The 19159-nt window shown below is 34.1% G+C and overlaps 2 long non-coding RNA genes across 2 annotated transcripts; one reads left to right on the top strand and one right to left on the bottom strand.

Annotated features, from left to right (window-relative positions):
* Nucleotides 1-3184: 3184 nt before the first annotated feature.
* On the bottom strand, nucleotides 3185-6407 carry LOC112497908 (uncharacterized). The gene is made up of 2 exons (XR_003064969.2): nucleotides 4773-6407; nucleotides 3185-3581 (listed from the first exon to the last, which is right to left on the bottom strand). It is a non-coding gene; the product is annotated as an uncharacterized LOC112497908 (long non-coding RNA).
* An 8693-nt stretch (nucleotides 6408-15100) lies between these two features.
* On the top strand, nucleotides 15101-17993 carry LOC102615904 (uncharacterized). Its single transcript, XR_370409.4, has 3 exons — nucleotides 15101-17051; nucleotides 17345-17435; nucleotides 17612-17993. It is a non-coding gene; the product is annotated as an uncharacterized LOC102615904 (long non-coding RNA).
* Nucleotides 17994-19159: the final 1166 nt, after the last annotated feature.

Raw genomic sequence — 19159 nt, 5'->3', positions numbered from 1 at the left:
TAGCATTGTGATAATTTTATGAATGTTACGGTGGCAAATTAGTAAACACTATAGTGATATTTACAATATTTATGAGTGGAGATTATTTTAATCATAAATTAGGATTTAAATTAATCTTGGGGATTCATTTAAATAAATGTAAATATTTATATTTTTCTTTTTATCTTCCAGTCACTTTACAAGTAGGGTGATATTATATTAAGCAAAGGAAAAGGTGCAAAAAAATTGAAATTTTTAAAAAGAAACGGAGACTTGGAGCTCCGTGATGTTATAATGTACAGTGTGATTTTGAGGGAGCACCTTGGAAACGGCAAGAGCCACCAATTGCCTTCGATAATGCAATAGCAGCGATAAACAACATTGATGAAAACGCTTACAAGTGATTGGTACGGTTGACAATAATCCAAGCACATGGTCATGCCATCATTTCAGCTAGTTTTACAAGACTGATCATGTGCCAAACAAAATGTCAAAGTCATGGAATGGTTATCGGAATGAGTATAGATGGAAACCGGGTCTGGAGCTTCTTGAATTTATTAGAGCACAAACATAGGTTGAATGCAACGCAGCCGTTAGTTTCTAAACCTGATGGCTTTGGTGGTTGCATGTAGTATACGGTAAAATATGGTATCTAATTAGTTTTGTTAGCTATTGCAACATGGGGTAATGGTGGCTTCATTTGTTGGGTATATGCAACAAAATTTATACCCACTCGAATATGGTGTTTACTTTTGGTTAGCTATGATGGAATCTTCTTATATTATGATTACATTTATCTTATATGCCATTGCTATATCAAACAATTACTCCCTAATATATATATACATATATATATATATATACAATGTGGTAAGATTTTGTTGGATTCTTTTTTTAATAAATGATTGAGTATTCAGATGATTGAGTATTCATATTTTGTTGAAAGGATAGAATATTCAGGAATGTTTGTGCAAGGGAAAGTGGCTTGATAAACCTAGAAGTGGCGCAAAATTAAGCTTCCGACAATTATATTTTACGGGTATATATAGCTTAATTCATGAAATTAGAAAATAATTGTTATTCTTCATGTTAATATTCATTTTTAATTCCACATATTAATGGCAATTAAGTCTTTGTAGCTGTAAAGTAAGGGCATTTTTAAAATTGCGCTTTGTTATATGTTAGTTAAAACATATGTGCGTCATTGTGTAGTTTTATCCACTAGAGCTAAGAAAATTGGCGCCAATCTCCAATCATTTAGACACTAGGGGCGAATGGGTAAAAACACTCAAAAATTGATCAACTTCTTAATGTTATAACATAATAACAGCAAGGATAATTGGTCATTATGAAAATAGTAGGAAAAATTTGACAACCTCCCTTTAATTTAAGTTCCATTAACAAGAAAATTGATCAAACTCAATGAATTAATAGTCAAATGAATGATAAATTTCTTGCTTTTGCAACTTTGTGAGAGGTATGAGAGAGAAATTTGGAGAAGAAGAAATTTGGAAAAGTAATAAAGATAGATTTCTAAAAGTAAATTTATTGGCAGAATTATAAATAGCATTGTGATAATTTCGCTAATACTAGGGTGACGAATTAGTAAAGACTATAATGATATTTACAATATTTGTGAGTGATGGTTTATTTTAATCATAAATTAGGTTTCAAATTAGATGATTTATTTTATTCATAAATTAGGTTTTAAATTAATCTTGGAGATTTATTTAAATAAATGTAAATATTTATATTTTTCTTTGTATCTTCCAGTCACTTCACAATTAGGGTGACACTATATTATGCAAAGGAAAAGGCGCAAAAAAATTGAAAATTCTGAAAAGAAATAGAGACCTTGGAGGTTGGTAATGTTATAATGTACGGTGTGATGTTGACCCAAACAGCTCTTGCCCAACCAAAAACTTGATCCCATGTTTTATTTATGTGGGTTGGCTAATCCGCTGAACATCAAAAGGCTCGTGGCTTTGATCGGGTAGAGACGACATTAATAACTTTTTTACACCCGCTTCATTTCATCATTTATGTTTATATTATAAATTTTAGTTAAATTTTTACTTTTAAAAAATTATAAAAGTTTGGAGTTATAAAAATAAAAATATATAATAAGAAGAAAATAAATTAAGATTTTAAGATTCATATGTATTCTAAAAAAATAGAAAAATAGTTTTAAGGTGAAGTTTTATTGAAATTGATTAATTTTAATATACTGATTTGTTAAAGCTAGCTCTAAAATATAATTAGTAAAAAGAAAAAAAAAGAGTTGGATTTTTTATACCTCTTTAAATTCCTCATAAAACCATTTTTTTATGAAAATATCTCATTAAACAAACAAATAAATTTATTATTTCATAAACACTGGGCCCAATTCCTAATAATAACATATGAATATGTTTCCTTCTCACATTTTAGTAAATTTCATTTGACACCTGATAATTGTATTGCCTGGGTTGTAGTTAACTAAGCATCACCAATCAATTTCGAGAATTCCTCAGTCAACTTCCTCGTACGTTTTACGAATAGCACTCAGTTACCTGCAAGATATAGTTAATTAAATTCCGAAACAGTTCTCCACCAAAAAAAAAATCAGTTATAAAGAAATTAAAATTATAATAATAGTCCGATGTTGAAATCCAGACCATATAAAGAAATTAATAAAATTCCTAACTTCTCGTCACCAATGTCACTATATTGAGAGCACCACTTTTACATCAATTTCCTAATTTCCCTCCACCAATGTTTATTATATTTCATCAATTTGAGATTAGCAACCTACTTGCAATTGTACCATTTTTAAAAAATTTTTTTAAATCATTGTAATTGTTTGTTGGTTTGATGTTAATACTTTTTTTTAATTTATTCATTTGTTTATTTATTTTTGTCACATCATCAAAGGATTTTGATTTATGCACCCTAAAATTTCTATGAAACCTTTCATAAAATATTTTATTACACAATGTCCTTAAATTAAATTACTAATATAGACAAATTACACCTACCTCTTCAATTTTAGAATAAAAAATAAAAAAAGATTAAAATACAGTTTAAAATTTTTTGAAAATGATAAAAGATGGATTTAAAAGTATTTTTAAAGAGCGCAAATACCTCATCCCTCATAAGCAATAGATAAAAAAATAAAAACAGGACAAACAGTCCTAAAAAAGTAATTATAATCGCTCGATCGTCATCAACAATCAATAAAGTACTTTTATAATAAATCAGTGCCATATAACACACACAACATATCACATGCTCATAATGGATTAATTCCTTCTTTTATTAAAATATAGCATCGATTTCTCCAATTGATGGTTATTGCAAAAGTATTGATATGACATAACAGAAATAACCATTTAACAAATTCACGGGGATCGTGGATGGCCATTGTCAAGATCTCCACGAAATAAGAGGTAGTGATCATTATAATGATCGTTATACTCCTTGATCGCACATTCTTCACTTGTAAGTCCCGAGCAATCATCATTTTTCACCCATAATGTAGCTTTGTCCTCCTTGTCAAAATTTTGTTTTTTTTTTTTATGCGAATACCACTCTAATGGTGGGGGGTTAGACGGGACCCCTACCTGTCATTTAGAACATATAAAGAAAATTATATGAGGAGGAGGACATAAACTAAAACCTTGAACCAAGATAAATAAATATAACAGTAAAAGATATGATTTAGGCATAGCCTAATATGAGAGGAAAAAGACTAATGCAAATGGTGATAATATCTCTTACGATAGTTGCGGCCGGCAAGTAATTTAATGCTCTTTTTCGAATGACCGACAATACTAAAATCAGGGCTATAGTCAATTCTTTAGAATTCTCAGGAGCAGACAGAAAATGATCATTATTCGCCAAATGTTCATCAGAACTATCATCATTATTAGTATGAGAATTGCAATGCCTAAATTTTGTGTTGGATGCTCGATGAAGATGTGGATTATACTCACCAGGTTCTCGGATCCTAGAATCATGAGTCGTGACATCCTAGCCAATTGGCTCCTGAATGGGAGTAGATTTTGTAGCGTTAGCACGGTTCTCCGTAGATAAGACAATCGGAGACCCCGCATCTACAATCTGCTTAATGATGGAAAGGTCAGGTTGTGGAGTATCTAGGGGTTGTGGAGTATCTAGGGGTTGTGGAGTATCTGACGGCAGAACTTCTGACTGCTTATTATCTAATCTGGTCTGTCAATTCCCATTAGGCCGCTGGGGACGAAGCCCTAGATTGGCCACGTAACACGTCTCAATGGTATGGCCAAGGTGCTTGCAGGAAGCACAGTAGAGTGGGATTTTCTCAAAAATTACACTTTGCCAAAATCCATAATCTCCCACACCGATTCGTGTCCGAGGCAGTAGAGGTTGAGTGACATCATACTCCACTAACACCCTACCTATAGAAAGGTGATCTAAAGAGGCAGTAGCTTGGTCAATTCATAACGGTTTACCAATAGCTGATGCAATAGAAAATAATGCTTCCTTACAATGCATGAAGTGGACAGGCAAGTAAGGAAATGAAATCCATACTGGAACTATAAGAGACTCCTCGGAACATCGAAAATAGGTGGTCCATTTAAAAATTATCATGGCACTCCCATTGATGTACCATGTCTGCCTAACCCATAGGCGTGAGTAGTCCTCCTCAACATCCAATTGAATTAACACATGTCGATTATCTAAAAGGGACACCTTGGAAGTTTCCTTCAATCGCAAAGTATTAAAAAATTTACGAATTAATTCTATACTGGGTCTATTGTAAGAAAATTTACCTACTAATGTCAGCTTGAAAGGAATGGCTATCGCTTGAATTTCCGCAGTGGAAAATTGCACGTTAGGCTTTCCCTCGAACAAAGTGACGGTCTTGATCGGAATCGTTGAGCTGGTTGAGCCATTCATAATATCCACCAAAGATTTTTTAGTGGGTTTATTTTAATTTAGATTTGGGACAAATTTCAACACCAAGGCATAAAAAATTGTGCGGACGTGGGCTGAGTGGTATTTTGGATTAACAGATCTTTTAGGGGGTTATTTAATAAAAGTGTAGAGGGCATTCGAGAGGGCTGGGTGTTGGCATTTATTTAGGAAATGGATTGGACTTGCGTTTGACTAGTGGGAAAAGCTAGTGGGGTATAGGAGGTGCTAGTGGGAGACACACATGGGGAACACAAATCATGTGCTGCCGAAAGTGTCTCATGAGCATGGGAATTTCCACACGCGTGCAGACTTTTGAGCTGGTGTTGGCTGGATGTTTTTTGACCTTGGCTGGGTTCGGTGATAGTTGCATGCAATTGTTTTACGGTTGACAGCTGCAGCTGGTCGTGAGCACTTTCCCGTGTGCTTGCTTGTGATTTGGATGGGACTTTTTTTCGTGAGGGAGTTGTTTGTGTAGGTGGTGATTGTGGTTGGCTGGTGTTGGATGTTTGTTGACCTTGGCTGTGTTCGGTGATGGTTGTATACAGCTGGTTGTGAGCATTTTCCCATGTGCTAGCTTGTGGTTTGCATGAGAGTTTTTGTCGTGAAGGAGTTGTTTGTGTATGTGGTGATTGTGGCTGGCTGGTGGTTGTATCTTGAACCAAATCTTGAGACAAATGGCCATGGGGTGTGGGCTGGTTTTGATGGTGCATATGGGCTGTGACAGCAGGATGATCTCCCGAATGGTGTGTGGTTTGTGTTGGTTGCGGGCTAGAGGCTAGTGACTGGTTGGCTTGAGATGAAAACCCATTCACCAAGTCTGGTGATGAAAGCTTGGAGTTGGCTGTTGAAAGGATGACAATGGCGGTTGGAGTTAGTTGTTGAAGGGATGACGATGGTGGTGTATTTACGGAATTTGGGGGTTGTTGGGGTTGGGCTGGCGATTGACTCTTGTATTTTGAGCGAGTTTGCCGTTGGGACGTTCTAAAAAAAGGATGTTCATTTTTAGAAATGATGGGAGGAGCCGGTGGTGCTGGTTGCCATTATCGTCAACCGGTGAGATGAGAACCGGCTTGTTTCGAGCACTACTTTCTTCCCCTTCTTCTAGTGAATGGAGGGGTGATTTTGTTACCTCATGGCAGCAATCATAGTCATTGATGCCAATTTCTTTTTGTTTATTTACGGCATTAGGTGGGATTGAAGGTTGCTAAAGTTTCGAGAGGATAACGGCAGTGGACGTTGGTGGTTGGTTTGCATGGGGTTGGATTTGAGATGGAGGGTCTGAATGAGAGTGGTTTGGTTTGATTCGTGGTGATGGCAACTGGATGTCTGGCAATGGGTCATGGGTGAATTTTGGGTGTCATCAAAAAGATTTCTTAGGAGGATTCAAACTCCTGATAATTCGTTCTTCTGCAGAGAGGGTGTAGACCAATGATGGCTGGTTGCCATCACCGGCAGCCGGAGAGGCCATTAATGTCGTTTAAGGCTTTTGGGGAGGGGGGGAAGGGGGGAGACATGTGGCTTTTAGGCCTTTATTTGGACATTTATGATTGGCCTAATCTTACTGCACATTTCTTTAAAAAAAAGTTATATAATTTTTAAAAACAATTAGACAATAGACATTTAAAAGAAAAATTAATTTGAGTCGAAGATGTGCAGAAGCTTTGTTTTTTTTTATTAAAAAGATTATTAATTATTTCTCATCCTTAATATTTCTTTCTGGAAAATCTCCACTACAATGACTCAATTACCAGTGTCCAACGACTTCCATCGATTATTGAGCGCTACTTGAACTAACCAAAACACATGCACAATGCACACACAAGTGTTTCGGTTTAATGGCTTCGATCATTATTGTTGTTCATATCATGTAACATAAAAGAAAAGAGAAGGAAGTAAAAGTATTTTAACCTAAGCCTGTGATTGCCAACAACTTCTTCAATCTTTATAAACTTTCTCGACGATCCGGTTCCGTATCATTAATCGGGATAAAATTTTGTCCAAAATTTTGACCAATTTCAAATCAATTTTAGAAGATTAATTCCGACTCCCATAACATCCGGGACAGAATTTCGAAACACGATCGGTAGTCGGTGCGAAAATCATAAAGTTTTGGTGTTGTTTTTACTTTTACTAGACAAGCTAGTGATTAATATTGATGGACTTGAACAACAATAAAATTACACAGGTGACTGCAAACCTTCAAAAGTACCAAAAAGTCATTAAGTTGTTGCAGTCTTGTTGTGAGAAATGCAACAACAAAACTGGTTGTGCTTCAGTATCTGGCCTTCTAAAGCTTATATGAAATTGATGGATGATGCTGCATTGAAATCACAATAATGATGTTGCTTTCTGCTCATATATTTCCTTAAGGAAGAAAATGTCACAATAAACAATTGATGTAATATTCACTTTTTTTCAATTTAATACACATGTCGTAAAAATGCAGCTTTTATGGCAAAGAGGCAGCATTGTAGAGTTGGTTTTACCAATTCTCTCAACAACAAAAAAGGAGGTGATAGAAAGAGTTATGAGTTTACTTATTAGTTATATCAAGTAAATAAATATATATATATATATAACTAAAGAAACAAAGCATCTGTATTCCAAATGTTGGGCAAATGAAAGTTATTGTATTATATGGACTTTACCCCATTTAATAAGAATATTTCATAAATAAATGATGAAGTGGACACAGGCACGTTTTTCCAAGTGGGTATTGACATGGTTCATTTCTCTTCAGATATTGGCAGATCAATAAAAATTATATGATATGAGAATTTGTAACAAAAAGTGAACCAAGATGGAAGAGGAGAACAGAGAAGAAATATTGCAGTAAGCTTTAACTTTCCACGACTTTATTCCATTCATTCCGGACTACATAAATAGTCTCTAGACTTAACGTATTAAGCTAGAAAATAGAACGATAACAGCAAAATTATCTGGGAAATAACTAAGTTGTGCTGATTTTCAGCACCCAAAGCTTATTCAATAGAAACCACTAAGGTCCTCAACTAAGAAAGTATTAACAAAGTTGACCAAGTCTTAATGATGATCAAATCTTCCACTCTCCCTCTCCTGCCTCAACTAAGAGAGTATTAACAAAGTTGACCAAGTCTTAATGATGATCAAATCTTCCACTCTTCCTCTCGTGCTGTGAAGACATGCATGCAATTCCCATGCATATTCATAATGACCGCATATCATTCCCCACTACAACAAACAACAGCATTACCGACTAGATATTCGAAGGGCTTCATTTACCTTCGGTAATAATTACTTTTTATAAAGGCAAGGAAGAGTCGTCAGATATATACATTAAAAAGCGATTAGCTTTTTTTATTAGAGGTGGCTCATCAGAGCGAGCTAAACAGGAATGAAATGGGGTTGAGTAACACCAAATATGTCTTGCAAAAAAAAAACAATTAGCTTTTTCAAGAGCAAATTACCCTTGCTAATAAAGAATAAATTGGTTTGAAAAATAGATGAGTAATACCGAAAGTACATTTTTGTGGTAAAGTTCAGAGCAAGATAAAGATCCTAAGTGCATGGGTTTTGCCTAACTAAAAGCTTGAACATAATTTTAGCGACTAATTAAATTATTATAAATTGAACTTTTAATAATATCTTACTTTTATTAGCTTAAAAAAATAGATAAGAACACATATATTTCCAGCAATTAAAAATAACTTATTTATGTTAGTCCCAGTGGAAGAGAGTTTGTATAATGCTTTTGAGAATGGCGTTACAGCTGATAAGGTAAGTTCGGTATTTAGTTGATCTGGTGATCTGTTTTTCCATAAAAAAATGTCCGATGTGGTCAATTGATATGCATGCATATGCAAGTAACTTCTGACATTCTTAATAATTTGCCCCCTTACACCTCTTTTTAAGTCCCAGACTCCCAGCCATCCTCATCTCAACATGCTTTTTACATCAACCTAGAATTTTTTTTTTTTTGGGTGAAGAAGGTTTTTTGCATAGCTTACATACTGTTTCTGATATTCTTGCAGCCAAAATAGTTTTTTCTTTCAAAGTCGCGTTTTTTTTTCAATTACTTTTGTAGTCATTCTGACTCATCTAACTCCATGATTGTTTGTTTTGCAGATCCTTAGTTTTCTTCAGCAAAATGCACATCCTCGGGTTGATGACAGAATACTGTCTGTACCAGAAAACATCTGTGATCGGGTCATAATTCTTTCCTGCATTCAGATGTATCGCATGTATCAATGCTTCCTGACCTTCCATAGTAAATTTCTCGATATTTTCTACATAATATATTTCAATTAACGAAGATGATTATTTATTTTCTAATGTTTCAAATTCTGCTATTTCCTTGACAGATAAGATTGTGGGAATCAAATTTTAATAGGGATGAAATGACCCGACCGCATTATTATGATGAGTTTCCCTCGAGGGTAGTCTGAGCATTTCAATTGGATTGATTTCTTATCTCACATCTTTCAGGGATTACATTTTAAAGTTATGTCATAAATCTTGTAGGATGTCTTTGAGGCTGCTTGTGATTATGCAAGAGATCAAAGTGGTTTGCAATGGGAGGATTCAAAGAAATGCGTCTAGTTGTTAAGGCAGAAATTCACATACACATAAGAGAGTTCCTTCGTGGTCAAAACAAGTAGAATGATATGTTTTCTTGGCCATGCAGAACTTACTGAACAAAAAGGATGACAAACCATGTGTTGCTTGGGATCATTGCATGGTAGGGTTGTCATAATTTGGAGATTTTCTTGCCCGATTCATAGCTGCATTGAAGCTACTATAGGCATTTTCCAGATTCATTGCAAACCAGATGGAAAAATAAGAAATCAAAGATTCTTTCTACCTAAAATAAACGAAGGCGGGGCTGAAGTCCATGAAAAGTCATCCAATCCCTACATTGAGGGATGATGTACGATTGTACACTAGAAAATACGAAAGGTGGAAATTGTTGTCTTATCTTCTCTGTATATTTAATCTTTAATTCAACTTAATATGACTGAAATATGAATAATGGAAGTTTATAGAATTTTGATGGCAAGTTTTTTTGTAAAAATTTGTATCGATTTGACCAAAATTCAATTTTGTAAGTCGGCCTTTAATTTTTTTTTTTTTTTACTTGACTTGAACAACTTTATTTGGTTATAGTGTTAGAACTCCTCATTATATTAAAGTATTATAATACCAATGTTCATCAATTGCACCACATAGTATCATAATGTGGTCAACACAAAATCTTATGCAGTCGAATCTGCATAAACTAAACTCAACGAAGGGTCGGGTTTACGCAAGTTTTGTAACTGTTTTGTGATACAAAAAAAATTATTTTTTGCCTTTCATTCTCACCCTCGTTCTTAGATTGGCTCAAGCAGTTCTTTCCATCATTCTCTCTATGCAGTGGTTCAACAAACGCTAACTACTTAACGCTCCACCACCACCCCATTTGCCTTTAACGTGCGACGCTAACTCCATTGTCACCTCATTGCGTGACACCCACCTACCACGCGACACTAGCTCCACTGCCACCCCACCATGCAACACCTAATCTACTACCACTCCATCGTGTAATACCACTGTTGCCCCTCATTGGCAATGTTATAATAATTATAGTAGTAGTAATAATAACAATAATAGTATTATACAAGATTATCGAGGTGTGTTTTTGGCTACTTTTGGATCCTTTCTTGGCCGCTAACCGATACTTTACGCTGAGCTCATGGTTGTGTGCGAGAGCTTGGAGCTTGCTGCTCAGCTTGGTTATCCTATGCTTTAGGTGGAGTTGGATTCAGCTATGGTCATTTCTTGGATACATTCTCGGGGTCCTGGTAATTGAGATTATACTTACTTTCTGCGTCGGATGTGTTCTTTCACATCATCTTCGCTTATTCTGGTCAGTCATGTGTTTTGTGAGGCTACCTCTGCTGCTGATTTTTTGGCTAATTAGGCATGTTCTCACCATGTCAATAGGCGCTTCTCTTGTTCCCAGGATCTTCCCGCTGGCTTATTTAGTATTCTTCATTTGGATGCTCAGTTTGTTCCTCATGTCAAGTGTTAGCATTGATGGTTTTCTTTTCTTTTATTCTTTCTTGGCTCTTCATGTGTATTTTCATTTTCTTTTGAAGGTTTTGATCTATGTTCCCCTCTTTACGTATTCATTTCAATTTTTTATATTTATATTACAAGTAGGGGTCCTACCTAACCTCTCACTTTCTGCTAATTTTTCTTTTTTTAAAAAATATATATGTTTGTCCATCACAATCAGACATTCGCAGCTACTGTAATTGAGCATTTTTTTTAATTTTTGAGCAAAAGGATTCATCGTCTTTTACAATGCTATTGTAATTCATTTTTTATTCCCCAGCCCCTGTGAGTTCTTGCAATAGAAAATGATCGCTTTTAGATCCTCACAGCGATAATAAGAGTTCGTAGCACTATAACAGCTATCATGAATCGGTGAAGATGTCACTGAAGTTGATGATTTGTCTTTGTGCCTATCTTCGTCTTTGCCTTCGCTTTAGGCTTTGGATTTTTCACACTGAAACATGTCATCCAATACAGCCTTCAAGACTTTACTTTGATTTTCTCATCATATTTATTATTTTTGCAATTATTAACTGCTTTTATGATGAGAATGGTGCAATTGTTGATGATATTTTATTTGGAATAGAAAATCAATTCAAGAGTTGATGGTGCGTTTATGTTAGAAAAAACAAACACAGAGTGAGTTGACAATTTAAATTGCAATTAATTAAAACAAAATATAAACCAGCAATCGGAAACAGCAAATGAAGAACAGAAGAGAAATGAAAACGGAATAAGAAATATAAACCTGAGGCCTGCACAAGACAGTTTCCTTAAAACAGATTTACCACCTCTTCGGAGTGCTTAAGGTCTGCTAGTATCTGTTTCCTAGGATACAACGGGTACGAATTTCCAGTCAAGCACAAGCTGGAAATTCTGGCGAACCACAACAAGTAACTCGATCAGAGAAAGACGAAGAAGGATGAAAGAACCACAACATTTTTATAATCATGTTAGGATGTAACAGCTGATGTGTATTGAATTTCCGAATTCAATATGTTTTATTTAATTGCTATAACAGCTAAATCAATTCAATGAATTGATTTCAAAATTGAATTAAAAAATGTGAACAACAGTAAAAAATAATTGTAAAATCTGTTACACATTCTTTGAATTCAAAACACCAAACTGTTACAATAAAAAATTAAAAAGGAAATTAAAAACGTGCCAAGCTTGCATGGATGATTTTGGCCTAACATTCGCGTACGCAGGATGTGCGGGCGCACACGAGTTCAACCACATCGGTCTTAGATTTGCCCCCCCCCCCCCGCGCACGCGCATGTGGAGAGAGCCTCTATCCTTATAATCCTTACCCATGCATGGTTAAGTGTTTATATATATACACTAATTCCTAGGCTTCTTTTTCCCATGTGGGATAAGCCTCATTTCCTTTCAAATTTCTAACTTCAAGGGTGAACTTTGAGAGATAATTTCTCATTCACCCAAGCACCATTTTGAGAAAATAAGATTATACTCTTGAAGTATCAATGGAGTAGAATACGAACCTCACAATATTTTCCACTTTCGTTAAGTGGGACCCACTCAAAGTGTGCCCTCAAAATAGCATGTTATGCTATTTTTCCAACAGTTTACTTAATGGAATGAGAATGGGGTGAAATATGAATGGGCTGGGAATGAGTTGGAATGGGAATAAAATTCTAATGTTTACTTGGCAAAAATAAATGGGAATGAGAATGTGCTGGAATGTCATTGATGTGTTTACTTAGCAAAATAAATGAAAATGAGAAATGGGAATGAGAATCAGTTTACCAAAATACTTATAGTATTAAATAATGTAATTTTCATTAACTAGATACATGTATAAATATTATTATAAAAATGATATTAATTAAGAAATAAAATTAATAATAACAAATGTTAATAATGATAATATTAATAAAAATAATATTAATAATAATTAATAATAACTAAAATAATAAATTTAATAATAATAATAATAATTATGACATTTAAAATAATAAAATTAATTGTGATTTGAACAAGGGTAATTCAAAAAATATAAAAAAAAATTATAAGGATACAAAGGTCGGTTCAGGGAATGGGAATTCTCATTCCCAACCCCCCATGGGAATGAGATTCTCATTCCTTATTCTCAAATTGTGTTGGGCCCATACATTTTATTCTCATTCTCAAATTACATTTTGCTAAGTAAACATGAGTTTCATTCTCATTACTTAAACCCTCAAGTAAACACAACATGACTGTTAAAGAGTGAAAACATTTTTTCTTTCTTCGGTATTATCTATTTTGGCAACGTTATGATCCTTCTTAGTAATAAATCATAATAATAATAATAGTAGTAGTAGTAATAATAACAATAATAGTAATAATAATGAGTTGTAATAAATTTAACATACTCACAGTTACTTGTCTATTATATGCAATTTCCATTGTAGTAAAGATTAAAATCGAATTTGATTGTACCATTTTGATATAAAAAAAAATGATTTATACCATAAGAGGTGTGTGATTTTAATAGATCTTTTGTGTTGAATTGTACTAGTAGTGACTACTTGCAATTGCGTTAGGGAGGGAGCTTTTGCTTTTGACCCCCCCTCAAAATCCTGACAACATTTATTTTAAATTTTATTTTCTAAAATACCTCCTTTTAGTTTTTAAAATATAAATTTATATAATAAAATTAATCATATTTCTATAAAGTTCTTTACTCTAAAAAATTATTTTTTAAGTTTTTATTCGTAAATTATATTCAAAACTTAAAATCTTAAAATATTTTTTTCCTATTATATAGTTCATAACTCTAATTTTTTTTAAAAAGCTATTTTTATTAAAATTTAAGTATACATTATAAAATAGGGTAGATGTGAAATATTTATTAAAAAATAATTAATTTCAGTGTTTAACTTAATTTCTGTACAAAAAATTGGAATCGAATCAAATCTGCTCGGTTGTTTTGATAATTTGAATGAGATTTGGGTTTTATATGAGTTTTTAGGGGTGTCAAAAAATGTGGGCTCAATTTTTCATACCGGCCAACCCAATCGTTTTAAATAGGCTTTAATTGGGTCCAGTCGTCCAGAGCGCGAGAAAACGTGGATCTCTACGCATCAATAGATGAATATACCGAGACAATTTTAGGAATTGATGAAATTGTCCTTGTGATTGAAAGTTAGTGTTTTAGTCTTTCAGATAACAAACGTAACACGTGAAAAACCGTTGTTGCACTTGCCAGTTGCCACGTAATTAGGGATGGCAAATGGGTACCGTCCGCAATGGATTTATTATTATCAAACTTAAACTCGCACAAAATTTAAATTATTAAACTCACCCGCAATCCACAACAAGTTTTAATTTTTTTAAGAAAACTCACTTGCTGTAGGTTTTGACAATTGCCACATTCGCAATGATATTCGACGGATTTTTTGCTTGTTTGTATATTTAAAATCACAAATATTCAATATATAAATCTATAATAATAACCTCGAATTCCACATAACATATTCAATTTTAAATTTAACCAATATAAATGAAAAATTAAAATTTCAACATAAATTCAATACAAACTCTCAAATTTAAATATAAAATATACAAATCCTTAAAAAAACACAAAGTAGTATTTAAAAATAATAATTATATTTCAAATTACCATTCAACATAAGATCAAAGAGAAGCTTTTCATTGCATTCACCATCATTAGCACCCATCCAACATGTTGTCTACAATAATGATTACGATTAATATTTTTCAAAGAATAATACTTTCAAATATTAATCCAAAAAATCATAATAATAAAATAATTCATGCATTAAGTTAAAAGAAAATAGATCACACAAAAATATTTTGGTTATTTGACATTTTACATAATTACATTATTTTCTTTATATATTTTTTAAATTTAAATTTTTTTAATTAAAATTAAATTAAAAATATTTAAAAAAAATATTACAGGTCTAATGAATATCTATGTGAATATTTACTAAATATTAAGTTAATACCAAACATACCTACATCTAAATGTAGATTTTAATTTATAATATTAAATTCACTCGTAACCAGTAAAATTATCTATAACGGACAGATTTTAACAGACGGATTTAAACGGGTTTGCGGGCACAATTACCATCCTAAGTCACGTAACTGAACAAACAAAGCGGCCTTCCGATCACTCTTCATTTCCAAATGAAAACCTTAATTTTTGTAAACTCAATTGGCAATTACACAAATCCATTGATTATTTCATCTCCGAATTTTCTCACTCATTTTCGATTATTTTCTCGAAAAAATAAAACACTCCTTCCCTTTTCCCGCTCGAAATGTTTTTACGATCCCAAAACTCTAGATTTATCTCCCATCAAAGCTGTTGCATCGCCCGAGTCCATGAGTTAGGGTGGGTTGGAGGATTTGAGACTCAGTGACACGGGTGAGTCAACTCCGTTGCGTGATTTTTTAATTTCCATTGGAATAGATGATAGAAAGTATGTCTTTATGTTTATTTTAGGGCTTCTATGTGCCTTTTCCATTTCTAGGGTCAGGGTGTCGTCTATAATTGTGTTTCCAGCTACAGTTTTGGCTTTTGCAATTGGGTTTTTCATTTGGGTTCGTTCATGGTAGCAGCTTCAGTGAAGTATGTGCAAGTAAGAGAAGATTGAAAGAGGGAATTTTTAGGCCTAATAGTGAGAAATTGAGGAATTTATTGGATTACTTTGAACGTTTTGAAGGTAAAGTTGTAACTTGAGAGTGATATACAAAGAGCTATTGGTTGTTGTAAAGTTACAGTTGGTGATTTGGAAAAGTATTTCAATGTAATAGGATCAATAAACGTATCAGCTTCAAATGCTAGAAATGCCATTGAGGTTTGTGTTGTTAACGTGGGGAATTGTAATAATGTGTTACCTGATTACCAAAAATCAGGTAAAAAGAGGAAAGAAATTGGGGATGTTGGTTTAGATTGGGTGCAATTTATTGGGGTCTTGTCTGGAGAAAAAGTTGTTAATTCAAAGCCTAACAGAGTTAAAGATAATATAAAGCATGAGAATGATCAAAGTCAAGTAAATAATTCAAGTCCTGGAGATGAGCAAAGGTTTCTTTCTGATGATGAAGGCATTGGCAATTCGCAGTTTTCTCGAGATTCTCTAAATAAGTTTTCTTTGAATCAAGACAGGGATACAGGAATAAAGCTGGATTTGCTGGATGAAAGAATGAGGGTGATGGGTTCAGGTGACAAAGAATTTATGGAGACCAATGAGTATAGTTACCAGAATAAAAGATTGCAATTCACAAATAATCACCATGACTCTGTATATATGGGTCATACAAATGTAAGTGAAACATGGGAATCTGGTGATAATTTGCTTGACTCTGTAGGTTTTAGAGTCAGTTGGAACCATATGGAAAGTGAAGATTCCTTTGTACAAGAGCACATACTCAGAAAGTATAGTTTATAGGTCTTCCTGCAACTGAGAGAAGGATGAGAATCAGATTTACGGTTCCATGTTAAGAGAAGACAAGGTGAATCCTGAGGATGATTCCCATCTGACTGATCACTTGCGTGCTCGTGAGAGTGAGATCAGTTCCTCTTCGTCTTCTAAATTTATTGATGATGTGATGTTTGATAGGTATCTCAGGGAAGCCAGTGATCTTCTGAAACACGCAAAAGAGTGTATGAGGAGTGGTTGGGATGAGGAGTGTGCAGAGATGATATGGCACAAGTCTGCCAGGTTACTCTCTCAGCCCATAGCTATGCAGCACGAGTTTGTTAGCTGTGGACCAATTGAGCAACGCATATCTTGTTCGTGGAGAACTAAAGCTACATTTTAGCTGCAAGCTGAGAAGACTCCTTTTGGAAGGTGATGTCTTATCTGTTGAGGAACAGAAAAGAATACTCAAGGGGTTAGATTATCAGTTTGTGAATAAAGATAAGCTTCTTGTCGATGCTTGTGAAGAGTGTGAAGAACTCCTTGTGAAGGCAGGTAGAAAATATATGTTGGCTCTGTCGATTGATGGGAATGACGTGAGAGCCCTATATAACTGGGGTCTTGCACTCTTCTTCCTTGTGCAACTAATTGGATATTGGACCAGTAAGCATCCAACCCAATGTACTCAGATTGTTTATATCATCTCTATAGAAGTTTCTTCTATTCAGTGCACTCAGTTTAGGCCACAGAATTTTCTTTTGCTTTCAGTGCCCGTCAAGTGAACTTCTAGCAATTTTGGGCTCAGTGGCTTAAAGATTTCAGGGTCTATTTTTGTCATTGATTTGAAAAGATAATTTAATATCTATCTCATAATTTGGTTGATATAAAGCTTCTTTGAGTGGATTGGAAAGTAGTTAAGATACATTTGAACTCATTTCTAATCTTTCAAATTTCAGGAAACAGCTTTTGATGCTGACAAAATATTCTTGGCTGCAATTGATAATTTTGATGCTATGATGTTGAAAGGAAATATTTATGCACCCGATGGTATGTTTAATTTCTTTCTCTGTCTATCAGAAACAAGTACTAAAGTTTCTATATGAAGTGTATAATTGTTATGCTATCAGTTCCTTTTCCATATTTATTCCCTGTTTACATCTTGAATGAATATAACTGTTGAGGTATGAAATTCCAGTTGACATTTAAACGTTTATCGGTTACAGCTCTGTTCAGATGGGCTGTGGCGTTGCAGCAAAGATCTTGTTTACGGCCAAGAAATAGTAAAGAGAAGGTGAAGTTTCTGCAGCAGGCTAGGGGACTACATGAAGAACTTCACATGAACTCTGACAATTTCCAAGTAAGAGAAGCGTTGTCGTCTTGCATGTCAGAACTTAACTATGGTGACTTCTTTTGGTGGTTCCTGACAATAGAGTAATCTAGTCTTCTGGTTAATTGTCTCATTACTTCACTCTTGTGTTCTCTTAACTATAGTCAGAACTTAACTATAGTCATACTGCCCCTGTTCTGTTTTCATTCTTTATTGTTCTTGTTTACCCTGTACACTCCAATAAATGTAGCAGAACTATGATGGATGTTTTTCTGCCATCTATTGTGTTTTTTTACTCTGAAAATTTATAAATTCATAATAAATGAAAGAAGATGAGTAATCTTTTCTTTGGCACATGAAACTTGTGTTAATTCATTTGATCTCTCATGGCACATGGCTTCTTTCTCTTAGGTTTATTTGATTCAAGGTGTTTCCTTGCCAGAAACAGTATATTATTATGGTATTTTGCTTGCTGATATGATTACCACAATTTTGCTCATTTTAACATTGGCATCAACAAATATTTGACCTTTTGTGATGTATGTTGTATGAACTAGTATGAACTATAAGCTATGTTTCATTTTCCCCGTTAAAATTGTCATTAATTGATCAATGTACACCATATGCATATTTACGTCAATGTTATTGCTGCTTCCATTTATTCAGATCCGAAACAGTCCCGGTTCAAAATCCACACCCCATATTCAAACAACAATTTTTGACTTTATCATAGTGGACAAACTTTTACAGAGCAATTAATCAATGTACACAATACCTCTATTTTTTTTCAACACTTTGGTATTCCATGTGTTTATCAAATAGAACTGTCAAACTGACCAGTGTGACCTCACCGCCCTAGACAATTGTTGCTTTTAAGCTTGAATCTGCACAGGACAGAAGTTTGGATTCTCAGCTTTTGCCATGGACCTCAAACGATCTTGGATAACCCTCAAATTGTGTTACCATTACCCGAAGACCGTTAATTATAACAGCTTTCTCCTCATCTGAATCATTTTGTGATAGCCAAATTTCAAAGGGGCTCTGTTCCTTGTCCATCTGGTCTGTGAGCTTCAACTTTAACTGCATCAAGCACTGACTACAGTTTAACTTCCAAACCATCACTAGCTTGGTGCAGCACTAACAATTGAAGAAAATAATCCAAAGAGGATACCATATGGACTTAAAAGCATAGGCCACATAAAAGGAAAGTTGAGTTCAAATCCAAAGAGGATACCATATGAATGAACATTAGAAATGAATGATATTTACTGAAGAGGGTATACAGGAGTTCATAAGCAAAATGCTATGAAATTGAAACACTAATTACCAGGAATGGTTAATCTATGCCAACTACAGAAGGAACGTCCACAACATTCAGCTCAATCTTCTTGCTAGTGATGGGTTGTAAATGGAAGTTTCAAGACACTTAGAACAACATCTACCA

The sequence above is a fragment of the Citrus sinensis genome, chromosome 1 (assembly GCF_022201045.2).
Source record: "Citrus sinensis cultivar Valencia sweet orange chromosome 1, DVS_A1.0, whole genome shotgun sequence".
Classification (NCBI taxonomy): Eukaryota; Viridiplantae; Streptophyta; class Magnoliopsida; order Sapindales; family Rutaceae; genus Citrus; species Citrus sinensis.
The sequence above is the reverse complement of the archived record's forward strand: the minus strand, read 5'-3'. Positions and strand labels throughout refer to the sequence as shown.